General features: G+C 41.5%; 1 protein-coding gene and 1 pseudogene across 3 annotated transcripts in view; both read left to right on the top strand.

Annotated features, from left to right (window-relative positions):
- The window catches only part of Stx7 (syntaxin 7), a 107,314-nt gene that overhangs the window by 30,473 nt on the left and 59,230 nt on the right, over positions 1-17,611 (top strand). For both annotated transcript variants that reach the window (XM_087586298.1, XM_087586296.1), the window contains exon 3: positions 1,431-1,535. The gene's annotated coding sequence lies outside the window, so the exon portion shown is untranslated. The remainder of the gene's footprint in view (positions 1-1,430; positions 1,536-17,611) is intronic.
- Rps29-ps21 (ribosomal protein S29, pseudogene 21) lies at positions 11,125-11,401 on the top strand (annotated as a pseudogene). Its single transcript, XR_015644797.1, has one exon. The product of XR_015644797.1 is annotated as a ribosomal protein S29, pseudogene 21 (transcript).

Below are 17,611 nucleotides of genomic sequence, written 5' to 3'. Positions count from 1 at the left end.
CAGCTTTCAGTCTCATCAACTTCCTAATCCTTGCCCTTACCATAGAAGCGAAGACTCCAGGGCAACCAGAAACACCTCCAAGTTCCATATTGTTCTTTAATGGTGATCTTTATTCAAAAGAGGGATTAGGATTTCCTAAGGAAATGTTGATCCAATCAATGGGATAAGGAGGAGAGAAAGGGACAATCAAAGCCACATTTGTGCCAAAAGCAAAGGAGGAGATCTTTGTTAACGTCAAAGCATTTTACAAAACATGTAATAAGGACGTTGCTGACGTGCGGATCAAATCTCAAATGCCAAAGTAATAATGGAGAATGAAAGATTATAAGTAGTCAGAAAGGGGACACAGTGAGGCCACAGTAATTAAGAATAGATTGGTATATAAGATATAGTGGAGGAGGAGGGAGAAGAGAAGGGAGAAGAGGGGGAAGAAGAGGAGGGAGAGGAGGAGGGAGAGGAGGAGGGAGAGGAGGGGGAGAGGAGGGGGAGAGGAGGGGGAGAGAGGAGGAGGGAGAGGGGGAGGGAGAAGAGAAGGAGGAGATAGTAATAGACAGCTAGTCTAGCAAAATAAAACTGTAGGGGCCTTGGTAATAGCTATGACACGTCTCTGTAAACACATTGTTGAAATAGTTTAGTCAACACGACAAATTTTTTTTTTACTAAATAGAAGTGATTTACTGGGAAGAGAACAGAATAGTCATACCACATCCCTAGGACAATATCTAATAAAACAACTGCCTTAACTTCTTTTATTTCTTTCCATAGTATGGAATTCTTGGGGAACAGTTGCAGCTGACATGCTCTATATGCTAACCTAAGAGATTAATTTTTGAGCCACCTAGAAAGTACATTTTAGCTGTCAAGACCAATGGAGGATATTTTTCATGCATCTTGCACAATGGCACATTGTACCCTCATACCTAACTTCTGTCTACCATAGAACACAGCAGTGAGTATGAACTGTGTGGCAGTGTGGTGACAAATTTTCAGAAAACACCTCCTCTTGCTTGCAGAGACTGGACATTTACCATGCCTTGTAGAGGAGTCAATAATATGTGTAACTTGAATTTTTTTCAACACATTTAATTTTTTGATGATAGTTCTTAAATGCTTCAATGCTTCTAGCCCACCACACACCACAAGTGGTGAAGCAAACACTACCTGGATACACCAGTAGTTCAGGTTCATAGAGTCAGGATAGCAAACACGAATCAGCAGCAGTAGCACGACCTAGCACAGCCAGCCAGGCTTCAGCCTCAGCACAAGTCAGCAGGAGGGAACAGGAGGGACACCAGGAGCAGTTCTCAGCTGTGTCTCTCTCAGTGAATGGAATATCAGCAAAGACTCGAGACCGAGAAGCATTTAGCTATGCAAGGAAGCCAAGCTCAGCCTCTGTCACTGTCTGAGGAGTCCTTTTATCCTCCCTCCAGGCTTCACATGTTCTCCATGCGTCTTTCCTAAGCAGATGGCTGTCTCAGCTACCATCACTCAGCCTAAGTCCACAGAAGCGGTGAGAAACCGCATTGCACCACCAGGTGGGTTTTAATACCTTTACTTCTATGGAGTCCTGGCAAATGAAGCAGTCACAATGTAAGGTGGGCTTCAATACATTCATGTTATCAGTGAAGAATTTTTCGTTACATGTCCTTGTTGTGTCCGTTCATATGCTTGCTGTAGCAGAACACCCTTTCACCTCTGCCTGCTTTCGAAACATTCCTTCATGAGTCTGCCTTAGCATTCCACCTCTATCTGCTTCACTTAAACCTTTCTTCACACTTCAACTTAGCAGTACACCATCCAAAAGAACCGACTTTCCAAAGAACCCTTAAGTTTCCCTCAAATATGCCTAAAAAATCCTATAAAACTATGTACTCAATCTGCCACCCTACTGTGGGCTCAGCATGATTATGTTTGATACATCTTTAAGGTAACAGAGTAACTAAGCGCATTATTAGTCAGGGTTCTCTAGAGTCACAGAACCTATGGATCGTCTCTATATATTAAGGGAATTTGATGTTATGACTTATAGTCTGTAGTCCAACTAACCCAATTTATGGCTGTGGCTTTGAGAGCTATTCTGGGTCAGTTGGTGTCAGTGAAATAACTTCTTTTAAAACTCTGTCAACAACCTCTGTAAAGCACTTCTTGTTCCTTTCCTAGTAGGTATGCTCTGTGCTGTTCAATAAACACAGAGAACAGCCCATCATTAGGCAAGGCACATAAACAGAATGGACCCTGGCACAGCAGACACAGGTAATAGGTGATGGGGACAGATCAGACACATAGAACGGACAGGCAACACAGACAAGTCACAGAGGACCAGGGAAAGAAGTGGAGAATTCACACTTGGCTTAACTCTTGGTCAAACTACCCCAAGAGGTCTCTGTTCTTGTTGCTTAGTGTGGCATCACCCACAACAGAAGGCTCAGAAGAAAGTGATTGCAGAGTGGAGGGGCTGAGAGAGAGCAGCCAGAGAGCCACACCACATAGCAGTGGTGATGCAGAGGGATGCCAAGAAGGACCGCTGGACAAGTTTCAAGTCCATGTTGTTTTCCCTCTATTTATAACCCTTTATATTTTCAAACTAAATAGAAATATCATTTCCTCCTTCTCTTATTTCCTCCCAATCCCTTTAATGCCTCCCTTTGCTCCCTCTCAATTCATGGCCTCTTTGTCTTTAACCATTCGTGTTGCCTATGCATAGAAACACATACATATGAAATGTGAGTCCATTTTGTATCCCTTGTGCATGTAACTTCAGTGTTGGCAACTTAGTATCGAATAACCTATCAGGGAGCTCATTCTAGGGACCACTTCTCAAGCCTGTGTTCTTGAACGTCTTTTTAACATGTACTTAACAATGTTAGTGTTTTCCTACAATATTCTTGAACAAATTTAGAGCGGAGAAAATACCGTTATTTTTGTTGACTTGATGCTCTTGAAGAAGAGATCCGAATCAAAAGTTTTATGAAGTACAAAATAAGAATTCCCATGACAAGAAAAACATGGCCAATAAGGCCATGAGCCTGAGTTTGACAGAAAGCCTGCAATTTAACTTAAATTACGTTTAAACATCCATACTAGCAAGCTGCTGAGCTAGGTGCATGCACCAAATGATAGAAAAACAAAACGGAACAAACAATATCACGACATTTTGACTCAGTTTCAGGAGTTAGACCTCGTCCTATGAGCTTTGATAACTTGGTCCAGCAAAAGTTTGCGGTTGCACTGGATTCCTTATTTTTATTTCGTTTTACTTATCATTTAATAGGTATCTATCGTTAAGGTATCATAATGAAATAGAGAGGAATACAGGCTCATACTCAAATCCTACCACGTAGCTTACATAATAACATAATTACTTAAAGCCCCAATTGCTAGGAATTCAGAAATCATTGAAGTTTTATAAGACATTTGTTCATTATTCTTCTGCCCCACTACTCATTCCCCCCCTTGGTTTCTAAAGCTTCAGCAATACGAAACTAAATGATTATAGGTCGCCTCACAGTTATCTGAAACTGCAGTTCTCAGTTCTCCCCTGTCTCGCCTTAATGTTAGATTGCCTCCAATGACTATGTGTAATGTCACTTATTCTTTCCTCTGTGGCCTCTATTTGACCAGTCCATCAAAAACATTTAATATCAGGGATTATAAAATTTCTCTTCTAGCGTTTTTATTTCTTTCATTTATGTCGTTGAGACAGTCTTCCTCTGTAGCCCTGGCTGGATGCATTCTCCTGAGCTCCCGAGCACTAGAATTATAGGCAAACACCACCGTGCCCATCTGCAGTTCTAGAATTTTTCCTAGCGTCTTATTGGTTTTTATTCCTTTACTGATGATCCCCATGTTTCACTCATTGGTAGCACGGTGTATTTCCTTTCATGAAAGATGACAGAGCAACTGCTTTTAAAATCCATCTGTGCAAATTGCCACATGTATCCCACCCGAGTTGGTCTCAGTTGGCTTGCTTGTTCCTTGAAGATGGGTCTCGACTCCCTGACTTAGTTTGTAAGGTGAGTTTAGACACTACTAGAAGTCTCTGAACTCCACGGTTTCCTTTGATCATCATTTTCTCTTTTGTCTTCCTACGTGCTACCTTCTCAAGCAGAAGTTCTTTCCTCAGGGTTGTCTTGACTGGAGCACTCTGTGTCACTCAGCTATTTCCCAGTCTTTCAAGCACATCCCCTCACATTTTCCTATTGCAAATTAACAGCCAGCGTTAAGGTGTTAAGAGGTGGAGCCTTCGGGAGGGGATTAAGTGACCTTACAAAAATATCTGCTTATCAGTGAGTGCATACTATGTGTGCTTTTCTGTGACCTGGTTACTTCACTCAGGATGATACTTTCTAGTTCATTTGCCTATGGGAGGTTGTAAGGGGGAGTGGATAGGGAAGGGAACACCCTTATAGAAGGGGAGGAGGAAGGGTTAGGGGGCTTATGGACAGGAAACTGGGAAAGGGAATAACATTTGAAATGTAAATAAGAAATACCCAATTTAAAAAAATCTGCTTCCCTGGAAGCCAAGGGAAAGCATGAAGACCCAATGGTGAAATTCAGTGTGGCCTCAGCAGACACTGGCTCTGCTAACACCGTGAGCTTGAGATTTTTCAGACCCTAGTAGTGTGAAAAACCACATTTCTGTTTAAACATGACTTTGGGGGAAAAAAGAAAAAGGACAGCTTAAAACTTTTGTTGTAGCATCCTGGGTGGCCTCAGATGTCACAGCAGTAGGCTGGCAGAATTTGGAGATTCCCTAGTAGACTTTTATTCTTTATGAAGACTCCCCCAACTCTCTCCAATAAGTAGAATCACCTTAGGTTTAGTTTTCTGGTTCTGTGGACAAAGTGACTTCTTTGTCCTTTTTTTGACCAATTTCCTATCACCAACCCAAATGCCAGGTCCCAGGGCTCACAACCAAGGAAATAGGAACTTGGTTTCATCAAGCATGCCACTCCCACTGAAGTCAGGTTGGTAACTTACAGTAACAGAATTTAATGCTCTGTTCTGCAAGTTGGGAAGGGGGGTGTCAATAGCAGATTTAGTTATGATGAGAGCTGTTCTTCACAGATGAGCTTTCTGTACCTGGTAGGAAGAGCAAAAAACCCTCACTCTTCTATTATGATGTGTTACCTTGTCACCTCAAAACCTTACCTCTTAGCTGTGAGTTGTCAACATAGGAACATGAGACGCACATTCATATTCGGGCCATGACAATAGCTAAACCTTACAAACTGGCAATTGGTCCAGGTGGATTCAGGATTCCCAACTTATGTTGAGACTATGTGTTAATGAGTTCATGCAAATCTGTGTTTGTCAATATCTGACAAAACATGCATTGAAACACAGAATTTATTGGAAAATTAAGCACTTAAAAATCACACTGCTTCTTACAAAACTATTCTCAAGCAGTGAGTTTACTACAGTTAAAAAACTATGATTAATGCCAAAGCCTGTTCTAAGTCTATATCCAGGGTTGGAAGCAAATTTCCAGTAAATGCTGTGTAAATTATGTCAAGACAACCTCTGTCCAAGACACAGAAAACAAGAGATTTTATAGGAGAAAATGGTCCTTCTGAACCATTCATTGTTAAGATCAGAAAACAAAGGCCTGCAGCGGCTGTAAGCTTGCATTCCCCTGAATTATCCCATGTGAGGCCACGCAACATGCATTTAATACTTTTACAATAGACTCTACAGGGTTAAACGAGCTAAGCAAGTTCTGACTTTGCTATCTGATTAGTACTAACTACACAAGTGTGTTTTAAAATAAACACAATGAAGAAAACAGTGCCTGGAATTAAATAATATTATTTGAGCATGGCTTATGTAAATATTGGTATATGTAAATTAATCATTTTTTCACTTTTTTTCTTTTCTTTTTTTATTGACTATTTTTATTTACATTTCAAATGTTATTCCCTTTCCCAGTTTCCCGGCCACAATCCCCCTATCCCATCCCTCTCCCTTCTTCTATAAGGGTGTTCTCCCTCCCCAACCACCCTCCTTCCTGCCCTGACATTCCCCGGGGAGTCCAGCCTTGACAGGGCCAAGGGCTTCTCCTTCCATTGGTGCCCAACAAGGCCATCCTCCAAGAACTCAATACATAGTAAATTTCCAGAAATAATTTTGAAATTAACTTGAAAGATAACATAAGGAAAATACTATACAAAAATACATACAACATATACCATATGAAAATACCAATGCGATAAAATCTAAAAACAACATGGTTATCAAGAAGTAGCAGGTACCTAAGTCACTTTGGTAGATAGATGTGTTACAGCACATAAATGTGCTACTTAAGAAAAGTCTTAGGAGATAGGGAAGTCTGGGCAGATCGAAACATAGCTCTTAATTCTAAAGGCACGACCCTTCACCTTGCCCCTGCTTTCCCTCTTATCTTTGGTCACTTGTGCTGGCAATCCCTTTGGATATTCATAATGACTTGAAGAAAAAAAAAACCAAGCCTGGCTTTTAGATATGCACACACATACCCCTTACAGCATCTGTTACATCATAGATATATACATCATACTACAGATAACTGCGATGGAGCACGGCTATGCAAATTCTTTCAGCAAACAGAATTTTGGGTAGCATGGTACCTTTCAATGCACACTTAACCTACGACGAGAGATGATTTCAGGTACGGGTTTTCATGGACGGCCTGGATTGATTTAGCTGGGCGATCAGAACCTTAGAAGAATGGAGACGAGAGGAGATTTGAGCAAATGATATGATGGGTTGACCCCTTAACATGAGTTCACAGAGGAAAGAACTTTCTTTCATGTGAATACCTACCAAAACGGCACACCTGAAGGGAAAACCATTAACAAATCGGTATGAAGGTATCCCACTTAGAGATGCTAGCTAATCTCGCTTGCTAACCAAAATGTTACTCGGCCAATAGCTTTATGAACTAGTTAGTGGTCACAGCAGCAGAAATAAGGACTAAGTAATTTCTTAATGCGGTGGACATCCCTCCTAATTTTTCACTTTCACAGGAAAGCAGAACAGACACAAACCAGGAAGCAAGTTAGAAAGACCCCCACTATCTTAGGGAAGCCAGAATGTATTACTGTGGTAAAAATACTTATGTGAACCCAAACCTAGTTTCTTCACTCACCACGTTCCGTGAAATCCACCATCCATTCATTACCTATGGAAAATTTCACATACCTCACAGGACACATGTGCACCAAGGCAGATTAATGTCAAAAGGAGAGAGCTATAGAGCTGGCTGGTATGCCACAGGATTCCCATACAGATAGGAATCCAGAAGCAGCTCACAGGGTGGTGGAGTAGTAGACACCTGAGTGGTGTTCAGCTTCATTTTTGAGCTCATAGGCTATTGGTTATTTGAAAAGGAAGGATAGATGCCATCCAGGCACAGGCTTGGAGGAGGAAGCAGAGGCAGGGAGGTCTGTCTGCTCCTGTGATAAGCCTTGGGTTATGGAAGGGCTGATTATATAAAGAAGAGATTTTAATATGTACATTTAGAAGGGTAAAGTATGTTGAATGTCGGTATATGTGTTATTTTCAGTGTGCAGTGACCAAATAGTCTGCCTAAACCAGAGAGGGGACATTAGGATCGATGTTGGGCTGCCTGCTCTCTTCCTGCATGTTCTTAATGTGCAAAGATACACATAGATGGATGCTCAGAACCTGCAAAGGTGATGCAGGCATAGAGTGACCTAGAGATCTTCACATCCGCTGCCACATGATGTTCCAGGTCCACAATGTCAGGACAGACCGGAGGTTGAATGTTCTTATGTGGCTTTCCCAGGAGACCTCTGAGTGGTGGACTCTTTATTGACTCATCATAGGAGGCTCTGCAGCCTGGGGCCATTTCCTAAGCCCTTCTACATTAAAACAGCCTCGATGACCTTGGTGAAAAATGATGCAAAGTCCAGAACAGCTCCAATATCCTATCCTTGGTTAGCTGCTAGAAGGGGTAAGTATGGATAATCTGAAGGAGACAGAATCTTCAGTGGGGTAAATACTGGATTACTGAATTTAGGCTGTCCAGCAAAGAGATGAGTAGATTCATATGTACTCCAAATACAAGAAAGTTGTATTTAGAGACTCTGATATTCTCTCTCTCTCTCTCTCTCTCTCTCTCTCTCTCTCTCTCTCTCTCTCTCTCCTCTTTCCTTCTTTTTCTCTCCCCTCCCCCTCTCTGTTTCTCTCTTTCCAGAGAAAAGAGATTTAATTGATATGGTGATGTTTGGAACAGGCACAGATAAAATTGTTAAATGACACCAAGTTTTCATTTGCAATGTACAGGGGCTTTCGGTTTAAATAGAGGAGGGAATGGGGTTATAGGCAAGGGGCATACATGTGTGGTTAAGTGGCCTGTGTTAAAGCCTGATTTGGTTCTTCGGGATGGTTCAAAGAAGCCTTTATTGCTGAGAGACATACCAGTTGCTATGAGATAATGTTCCTGCTTCGGAATGATATCATCCTGGGGCGATCTGTCTGGGATGCTCTGCTGTTACTGAAATCCAAGGTGACATCAGGTTTTGGGTAATGGCTAGTCTTTGGAGCCATCTATGGGATGGCTCTCAGTAAAAGTGGAGGCTATAGGGGCTGGGGATTTAGCTCAGTGGTAGAGCGCTTACCTAGGAAGCGCAAGGCCCTGGGTTCGGTCCCCAGCTCCGAAAAAAAGAACCAAAAAAAAAAGTGGAGGTTATCATTCTGTCTGCCATAATTAATCACCCAGGTACTAAGAATGAGAATGAGATGATTCATCACAAACCTTCACTTTCAGGCATCTCCTAAATGTCAATGTAAGATAATGAAAATGCCCTTCCCAGGTCACATGGGAATAGATCAGTGACTTTACAGTTCTGCACTATGACCTGAGAAAAACGTTAGCCAAAATTTTGTTGTTATTTGGGGACACTGAACAAGTTAGGTGTGGTAAGACACTTCAGGAAGATTTAGTTGGTGAGGATGTCCGGGAACCATGAAGTAAAGTGAGAGAACCAGCTTTATCAGGTCATCTTCTGGCTTCCACAGGTATGCTCTGGCATGATCCCCCTTGCCCACAAATTAATATATAAACATTTCAAATAATATTTTAATGCATTGATTAGAGGCAACATTTGGTTCTTAGTTTTTAATCCAATCAATTAATCTGTGTTGTTTTCTGTGGTGATTGAGACCATTTACACTTAAGGTCATTAAGGGAAGTTTGTCATTCCTACAAATTTGTTAGGTGCCTTCTGATTTGCTGGGTTATGGGTACTTCTTCTCCTTCTCTCCTTTTAGTTTTTGGGGATCTGCTTGTTATATTAAATGCAGTTGTTTTGTTCTCAGGTATCCTCTGATCCTTTCCTGAAGTGTGTAGCTTCATCTGCTCTCCCCAGCCTTGGAGCATTTCATTAAGAATTGTCTGCAGTGCTGTTGTGCTTGCTCTGAGCTACTTTACTTTGCTGGGAATAGAGTTCACAGTTCACAGCTTTTTACCCTCTTGTTGGCGCCACCATTGTGTGAATATTGGGCGTAGGTCTGCAGGATTGAAAGAAAACACGTACACGGGTCACCCGTTTTCAGCGAGTGCCACCAAGGCGTTACTGAGATCTCCTTATATACATGAGGCAAAAGCCATGGAAAACAACAAGACAGGTGAAAATCCCCAACCAGGAAAACAGGAAAAGTCTGTGTGGTGGAAAGTTCCGGGCCCAATCAGGGGCGTAAACAACTTCTTAAACAACAACAAGCTGGAAGGCTGGGTGGGGAGGAAGGGTGCCCTGGAAAATCCCAGCCCCAAATCAGGGGCTAAGAGCAGCTGTCAAGGGTGTAAACAACTTCTTGCTATAGCAGGCTAAAAGACTCAGCGAGGGGGAAGGGAAACACCAAGGTAGGGTCCAACACCCTCTGAGCCTGAAATATCTCATTGTTTCATTGCATGCTTGTCTAGTGTAAGTCTGATATTTCTGCCTTTGTGTTTGAGTAGCAGCTTCACTTGTGGTCCTCTTAATAGTATGTCTGACTACATCCCCACTATGATGTGCTGTGGAAACTTTCCTCTCTTCTCACACTATTTGGTGTTTATGTGCATTTTGTGTCTGTATGTCTAACTTGTTCTCTATTGTGGGTAGTTTTCTCCTGTGCTTTCTGTTAAATAGTCTATAAATTTTCATCTGCTGTGAAGGCTGTTCTTTTATATTGCAAATTCACAGGTTTGGCCTCGAATGTGTCCCAAACCTTTAGAAATGTCACTCATGCTCCTTAAAGTCTTCCTTATGCATGCCTACTTTTACTTTGTCTCCACTTTGCTATCCATTCCCCAAAGTTGTTTTTCTATGCAACCTTGTCCGTTATCAATGCTACATAGTGTGGTTTTCTATTTCATAGGCAGTGTCCTTCATCTTAAGTATTTCCGTTTGGTTGTTTTCAATGTTTTAATCTCCTTGCTGAGTATTTTGCTCCATACTTTGGACTTTCACCTCCAATTTACTGTTTCCTTCCCTTTGAAGATTGTCTTATCAAAGACTTAGATGGGTTCCATCAATTTAAAGATCTTTATCTTTCATACGAAGGTTAATTATTTTTAGAAGGAAGACTAAATTTTCCTCCAACATTCCAGCTACCTCTGTAGCTTTTGGATTCCATTATAGTGGAGTTTGTTGTCTGGAGATGAGTTATGGGTAGGTGGTTGGGTCATATTCTTTGTGGGTTTTGTCTGTTTTGCACATCTGGAGTGGGTTTGTACTTAAATTTTAACTTCCCCCTCGTCAATTTGGTTGTCGTGGTTTTGATGACACATTTGGTGATATGAGTGTGATGTTAGCTTTGGATGCTGGTAAAACTTGATGCTGAATGTCAGGTGTGGTGGCCGAGGCTATCCTGCCTTGGCTATCTGACAATTTAACCAATGTTTGAGCCTAGTCATAAAGCACCAAGGCAACCAGGAGTGTAAAATCCTGGACCATTCCTTGGATTCTGTGAACCTGCTCAGAGAACAATACTATCAGGCCCGCTAATGTCTGTCTACTGTTCAGGGTGGGTGCAGAGCTGTACTTAGACCCACAGGTCTGAACTAACACCTCAGACCACAGGAATATTGACTCCCAGTCCTACATTGACTATGCAACCAAGAAGTAAAACCTCCAAAGCCCCTTTTTCCTCCTTGGGCGTCTGAAGGCAAGATGGGTCACCAGCAGCTCTACTGGAGTCACCCTCGGAAGTTCGGCCAGGGTTCTTGCTCTTGCCGCGTCTGCTCTAACCGCCACGGTCTGATCCGTAAATATGGGCTGAACATGTGCCGACAGTGCTTCTGTCAGTACGCGAAGGACATAGGCTTCATTAAGTTGGACTAAGCGACCTGAATGGATGATTCGACTGTCTACCCAGTGAAACCAACTGTCTACCCTGTGATACCAATCATGCTAGTCTTTGTGCACACAGAATAAAAAAAAATTGAAGAAAAAAAAAAAAACACCTCCAAAGCCATACTTTACAACTGCTGTAGCCAAAGCTTGAGTCTTTCAGGGGATCCAGGGCGATTGCACCTGAATTCCCACCTTGCGCTGAGTAGGGGCCACTGGGGCACCAGGCATGGTCATATAAAAACCAGAGATCTAGACACATGGTGTTGTCTTACTTCAATGGAGCTGAAGGCCTTGTCCTGCTTTCTCATCCCACTAAAGCCAGAGACCTGATACTCAGTATTCTTTGGTCCAATAGAAATGGAAGCCTTCACCAAGAATACATTCACCAAGTAATTATTTGAAAAGTTCCATGTCAAAGGATAGAAAACAATCTACTGAGCAAGTGGAAACCATAAACAGAGAGGTGGAGAGGAGTTTAATCCAATAACATGGCTGCTCTGGTAAGATGAGATCTGGATGGAATGCAGACAGGCTACATACTTTAATCCCTCTGGCTGGAGTACACACCTTCAATCACAAACACGAATGTCTAATTGAGGGGCGGATAGTAAAGAATAGGAACGATTTGACTGAATGAGTCAGGGATGGGCTATGCGGAACACTCACAAGAACAAACCGGAAAGGTAAGCTACTCAAGAGCAGTGCAGAGTTCAATTCAATTCAATTCAATTCGGTGCCACTCAGGTGAGTGCTGTTGTGCTCAGTTTTGTTCAGAGCAGAGCAGTTATGTCCATTGCTGCCCAGTCAGCTTGAAGAGTTTGAGCCAGAACGGCTGAGTTGAACCAGCCAGCCAGAGTTCAGAAAGAACCAGAAAGACTGAGTTCATCCATCAGTAAGTCTCAGAACCTGAAACACTTTCAGCCTAGCTTAGCAGACAGAACTTGGAAGCTGAAGCCTTCAAGGTCCAGGCTTACAGAAGATTAGATGGTAGAAGTTTCTAGGTCTAGGCCGAGGAGTAGTTAGAGGGAAACACTCTGGGCTCATCCCAAGCTATTTGCACAGCTTGGGTACGGCTCTCATCTCAGCACTTCATCTGAGGGAATCAAACAACATTCACATTTACAGACATGAGACGTATCGTGTCAGATAGACACTAAGCCAGAGCTAGTTACAGGAGATAAAAGGGTACATTGCATATTATAAATGGAGCGATTCACCAAGACGATGTGAAAACTGTAAATATTTATGCATGAAAAATCAGGGTGCCTAATTTCATAAAACAAATACTAAAGGTCACACACATCTTAACACAATATTAATGATGAGACTTCAATACCTCAGTCTCATATTTAGATAGGTCTTCTAAACCAAAAATAACCAAAGAAACATTAGAGCTAAAAAAACACTACAGATGAACTAGACTGATATGGAGAAATGTTACCAATAGATAAGAAATATACATTTTCAGGCTGGAGAGATGGCTCAGCGGTTAAGAGCACCCGACTGCTCTTTCGGAGGTCATGAGTTCAATTCCCAGCAACCACATGGTGGCTCACAACCATTTGTAAAGAGATCCGATGCCCTCTTCTGTTGTATCTGAAGACAGCTACAGTGTACTTATATATAATAAATGAATAAATTTTTTAAAAAAAAAGAAATATACATTTTCTCAGTAGCACACGAATCCTTCAAAGTTGATCAAATTATGAGACACAAATCAAATATCCACAAATTTAAAAGTGGAGATAATTCTTTGTGCCCTAACATTAAAATGGAATAAAAGTAGAAAATAACAAAAAAAACTAAAAAAAGACTCGGACACTAAATAATATATCTTTGAATAATGGTTCATCCAAAAGAAATCATAGAGAAAATTCTAAAAACTCTTAGAGACAGTGAAAATAAAAGGGTGACCTCTCAGAACATCTGGGCACAACCAAGGCAGCCCTAGAAGAATCCTTATGGCAACAAGTGCCCCATTGGAAGATCTGAGAAATCTTAGTAAACCACCTAAGGAGCTGCTGAAGGCTCCAGGCAAACAGGCAGCCAACTATAAGCCCAGTAGACGGCAAAGAATAGCAAAAATTAAGAAAGTAATGGAGCCTAAATTAACAATACACAGATGACCAGTCATTCTTTGTAAAAACAGTAAGACTGAGAAACTCTTAGCCAGCCCGACAAAAGAAAGAGTAAGAAGAAACAGAGATTAACAACATCAGAGCTGAAAAAAGAGATTATTAAAACAAACAACAAGGAAATACAGAAAACTGTTGAAAAATCTATACTCTTAAAAGGTAGGAAAAAAGAGAAGAAATAGATAAACTCTAAACCCATAGCATCTACCAAATTGAAAAGTCAAAAGGCACAGCCATTTAACAGACTCATAGCGGGCTCATACAGTTGAAGCTAGGTTCAAAAGCCTCACCTCAAAGAAAAGTCCAGGGCCAGATGGATTCACAGCTGAATTCTTCTAAACTTTCCAGAAAGAGCTGGTAATAATTCTTCTTTTTCAAAACACAAAGTGAAGGAACACTATCAAATTCATTAAACAAAAACTTGTTATTCTCATATAAAAGCCGTGTAAAGATCTATTTTTCTTGAACATAGACACAAAAATGCTCAAAATACTTACAAATTAAATTCAGAAACACATTAAGATCACACATTTTGACCAAGTGCACTTCATCCTGGGTTAGAAAAGTTTGCTTCAAACTTAAAACAGTAAATGCAACAATATATAAAGAAACTTAAAGACAGAAGCTACATAATCATTTCTTTTTAATTCGGAAAAGGCAGTTGACAAAGTTTAATATGACTTCATGATAAAAGTCCCAGAGACATTAGGGATGGCTGGAGAATATCTCAAAACAGCAGAACCACAGCAACTGTGGTGGTTTGAATGAGAATGGCCCCCCGTAGGCTCATATATTTCAACGCTTGGTCCCCAGCTTGTGGAACTGTTCGAGAATAATTAGGAGGTGTGGCTTTGTTGGAGTAGGTGAAGTCCTGTTGGAAGAGGTGTATCAATAGGGGTGTGCTTTGAGGTTTCAAAAGCTGGAATGCTATATGCAGTCTTGCTATGTCGAAAACTTAGGAATCAAATGCCTTAAGTAGTGCTCCAGTACTATGCGTGCATGACGCCCTGTTCCCTTCCACGATGTTCATGAACCAACCCCCTAAAACTGGAGACAAGCCCCCAATTAAATACTTCCTTTTGTAAGTTGTTTTGGTCATGGTGTCTCCTCATGGCAATAGGAAAGTAACTAAATGGCAAACTCATAGTGAACAAAGGCAACAGTGGATCCTCTCTGAGATCTGGAAGGAGTTAAGGATGCCTGCTCCTCCTTGCTCAGTATATACCGGAAATCTCAGCCATAGCAACCAGAAAGACATGAATAAAATAAAAATAGCAAAGCAAGAAGTCAAACTATCCTTATTTGCAGATTTCATGATTCTACACTTAAAAGACCTATTGGAATCTACTAGGAAAATGTTTAGATTTGATGAACACTTAAAGTCGCATAATCCGAAGTCAATATAAGAAAAACTGGGAGCCTCCATATTTGAATTTCCATATTGAAATGATGTGCTTCCAGAGAAACAGAATTAAGAAAAATACCCCTTTACAGTATTATAAAAATTACACACACACACACACACACAAAACGAAGACTTCAAGGCAGTGGAAAAGGAGATCAAATAAAAGTAGAGAATGTAGTGAGCTTCCACACTCCTGGACTGGCAGAATCAATCATATAAAAATGGCTATAACTGCAGATGCTGGCGAGGATGTGGAGAAAGAGGAACACTCTTCCATTGTTGGTGGAATTGCAAACTGGTACAACCACTCTGGAAATCAGTCTGGCAGTTCCTCAGAAAGCTGAACATAGTGCTACCTGAGAACCCAGCTATACCACTCCTGGGCATATACCCAAAAGATGCTCCAACATATAACAAGGACACATGCTCCACTATGTTCATAGCAGCCTTATTTATAATAGCCAGAAGGTGGAAAGAACCCAGATGCCCTTCAACAGAGGAATGGATACAGAAATTGTGGTACATCTATACAATGGAGTACTACTCAGCTATCAAAAACAGTGACTTCATGAAATTCTTAGGCAAATGGATGGAACTAGAAAGTATTTTGAGTGAGGTAACCCAATCACAAAAGAACACACATGGTAAGCACTCACTGATAAGTGGATATTAGCCCAAAAGCTCGGATTACCCAAGATACAATCCACAGACCTCATGAAGCTAAAGAAGAAGGATGACCAAAGTGCAGATGCTTCAATCCTTCTTAGAAGGCAGAACAAAAATAACAAAGTTTGGAGCAGAGACGGAAGGAAATGTCATCCAGAGACTGCCCCACCTGGGGATCCAGCCCATATACAGTCACCAAACACTATTGCAGATGCCAAAAAGTGCTTGCTGACAGGAGCCTGGTATAGCTGTCTCCTGAGAGACTCTTCCAGAGCCTGACAAATACAGAGGTGGATGCTCAAGGCCAACCATTGGACTGAGCCTGGGGACCCCAATGGAGGGGTTGGGGAAATGACTGAAGGAGCTGAAGGGGTTTGCAACCCCATAAGAACAACAATATCACAGGGATGGATCACAAGAGTACGCAGGGATGGACCCACGACTCCAGCTGCATATATAGCAGAGGGTGGCCTTATCTGGCATCAGCAGGGAGAGGTCCTTGGTCCTGTGAAGGCTCGATGCCCCAATGTAGGGGAATGCCAGGGTGGGGAAGCAGGAGGGAGTGGGTGGGTGAGTGGGGGAGTACCCTCATAGAAGCAGGGGGAGATAGCAGGGTTTCAGGAAGGGAAACTGCGAAAGTGGATAACATTTGAAATATAAATAAAAAGATATCCAATAAAAGAAAAGAAAAAAAGAAAAAATGGCTGTAACTGTGTGTAGCTAAACTCATGTGACAATTGCTCATTTGAACTAGCTTAATGGTCATAAAGCCCTCAGAATACAAATTGTCTGATACTAGGAATAAAGTTGACTATTGCATGAGACTTTAGTCCACCTCACTTTTTGGCTCCCTATAGGTTCAGGCCACCAACTAGAGCGGTAACAATATATAGGCATGAATAACCCAAACAATCAGAAGAAGTAAAATCATAGCTAGTGGTTTCATAATATTCAAACTATACTCCAGAGCTATAGAGACAAAAGCAGTCTGGATCCAAGCCTGTCTGTTCTTAGACAGGAAGACTAACAGGACAGACAGACTAATGGGACAGAATGCAAGATCTGGAAATAAACAGGCATAGTGTGGTCACCTAAGTTTTGACAAAGGGTCAAAAACATGCACTAAGGGAAAAGAAGCCCCTTCAATAAAAGGTCCTTGCAAAATTGGATATTCACCTGCAGAAGAATGAAATTAGATTAATAACTCTCACCTTGTATAAAGAAATCAATACAAAATGGACCAAAAATGGATCCACTTCCTTGGAGAAGTGGATTCGTGAGGGGTAGAGGTGGGGGGATGACAAGGGATGAGAAGAAAGGGAAACTGTAGTCAGGATGTAAAACAAATAATTGCATAATAAATAATAAATAAATAATAAATGCATAATAAAACTATTTTTAAAATTATGAAATGCTAAAACTCTCAGATAAAACTTAAGAAAGAGTCTCTGAGATTCTGGGGAAGGCAAGAGTTTTTTGCACAGAGTGGGAACTACACACGAGTCTACATGGGAGCAAGACGCTTCTGCACACACAGCAAAGGAAGCTGTCAGTGCCGTGCACAGACAGCCCACGGTAAGGGAGAAAATCTCTGTATGCCTCACACAAGGGACTTCCAAAGACCACAGAAATTAAATAGCAAGTGATCAGGCTGCTACCCAGCAAATCAGCTACTAAACAGAGCAGACATTTTTCAAAGAAAGACAAAATGGGCAACAACCATTTAACAAAATGTTCGACATCCCTACCTAGTCCTTTGTTGTTGTTGTTTTATAAAACTATTTGAGATAGACACTGCCTCACCCTCGTCAGAATAGCTACCATCAAGAACCTGACAATGGATGTTGGAGAAGATGTGGAGGAAGAAGACCCTTTATTCCCAGTGTGGAGTTTCTTCAAAAACTTAAGTCTGCTATGGTTGCTTGAATGAGAACGGCCCCTATAGACTCAGATTTAAATGCTTGGTCTCCAGCACTGTTTGAAAGGATTAAGAGGTGTGGCCTTGTCGGAGGAAGTGTGTCACTGAGGGTGGCCTTTGAGGTTTCAAAAGGCCAAGCCAGCACCAT

Source organism: Rattus norvegicus, chromosome 1 (genome assembly GCF_021556685.1).
Source record: "Rattus norvegicus strain SHRSP/BbbUtx chromosome 1, alternate assembly SHRSP_T2T, whole genome shotgun sequence".
NCBI classification, from domain to species: domain Eukaryota; kingdom Metazoa; phylum Chordata; class Mammalia; order Rodentia; family Muridae; genus Rattus; species Rattus norvegicus.
This window is presented reverse-complemented; position numbering and strand designations above follow the sequence as displayed.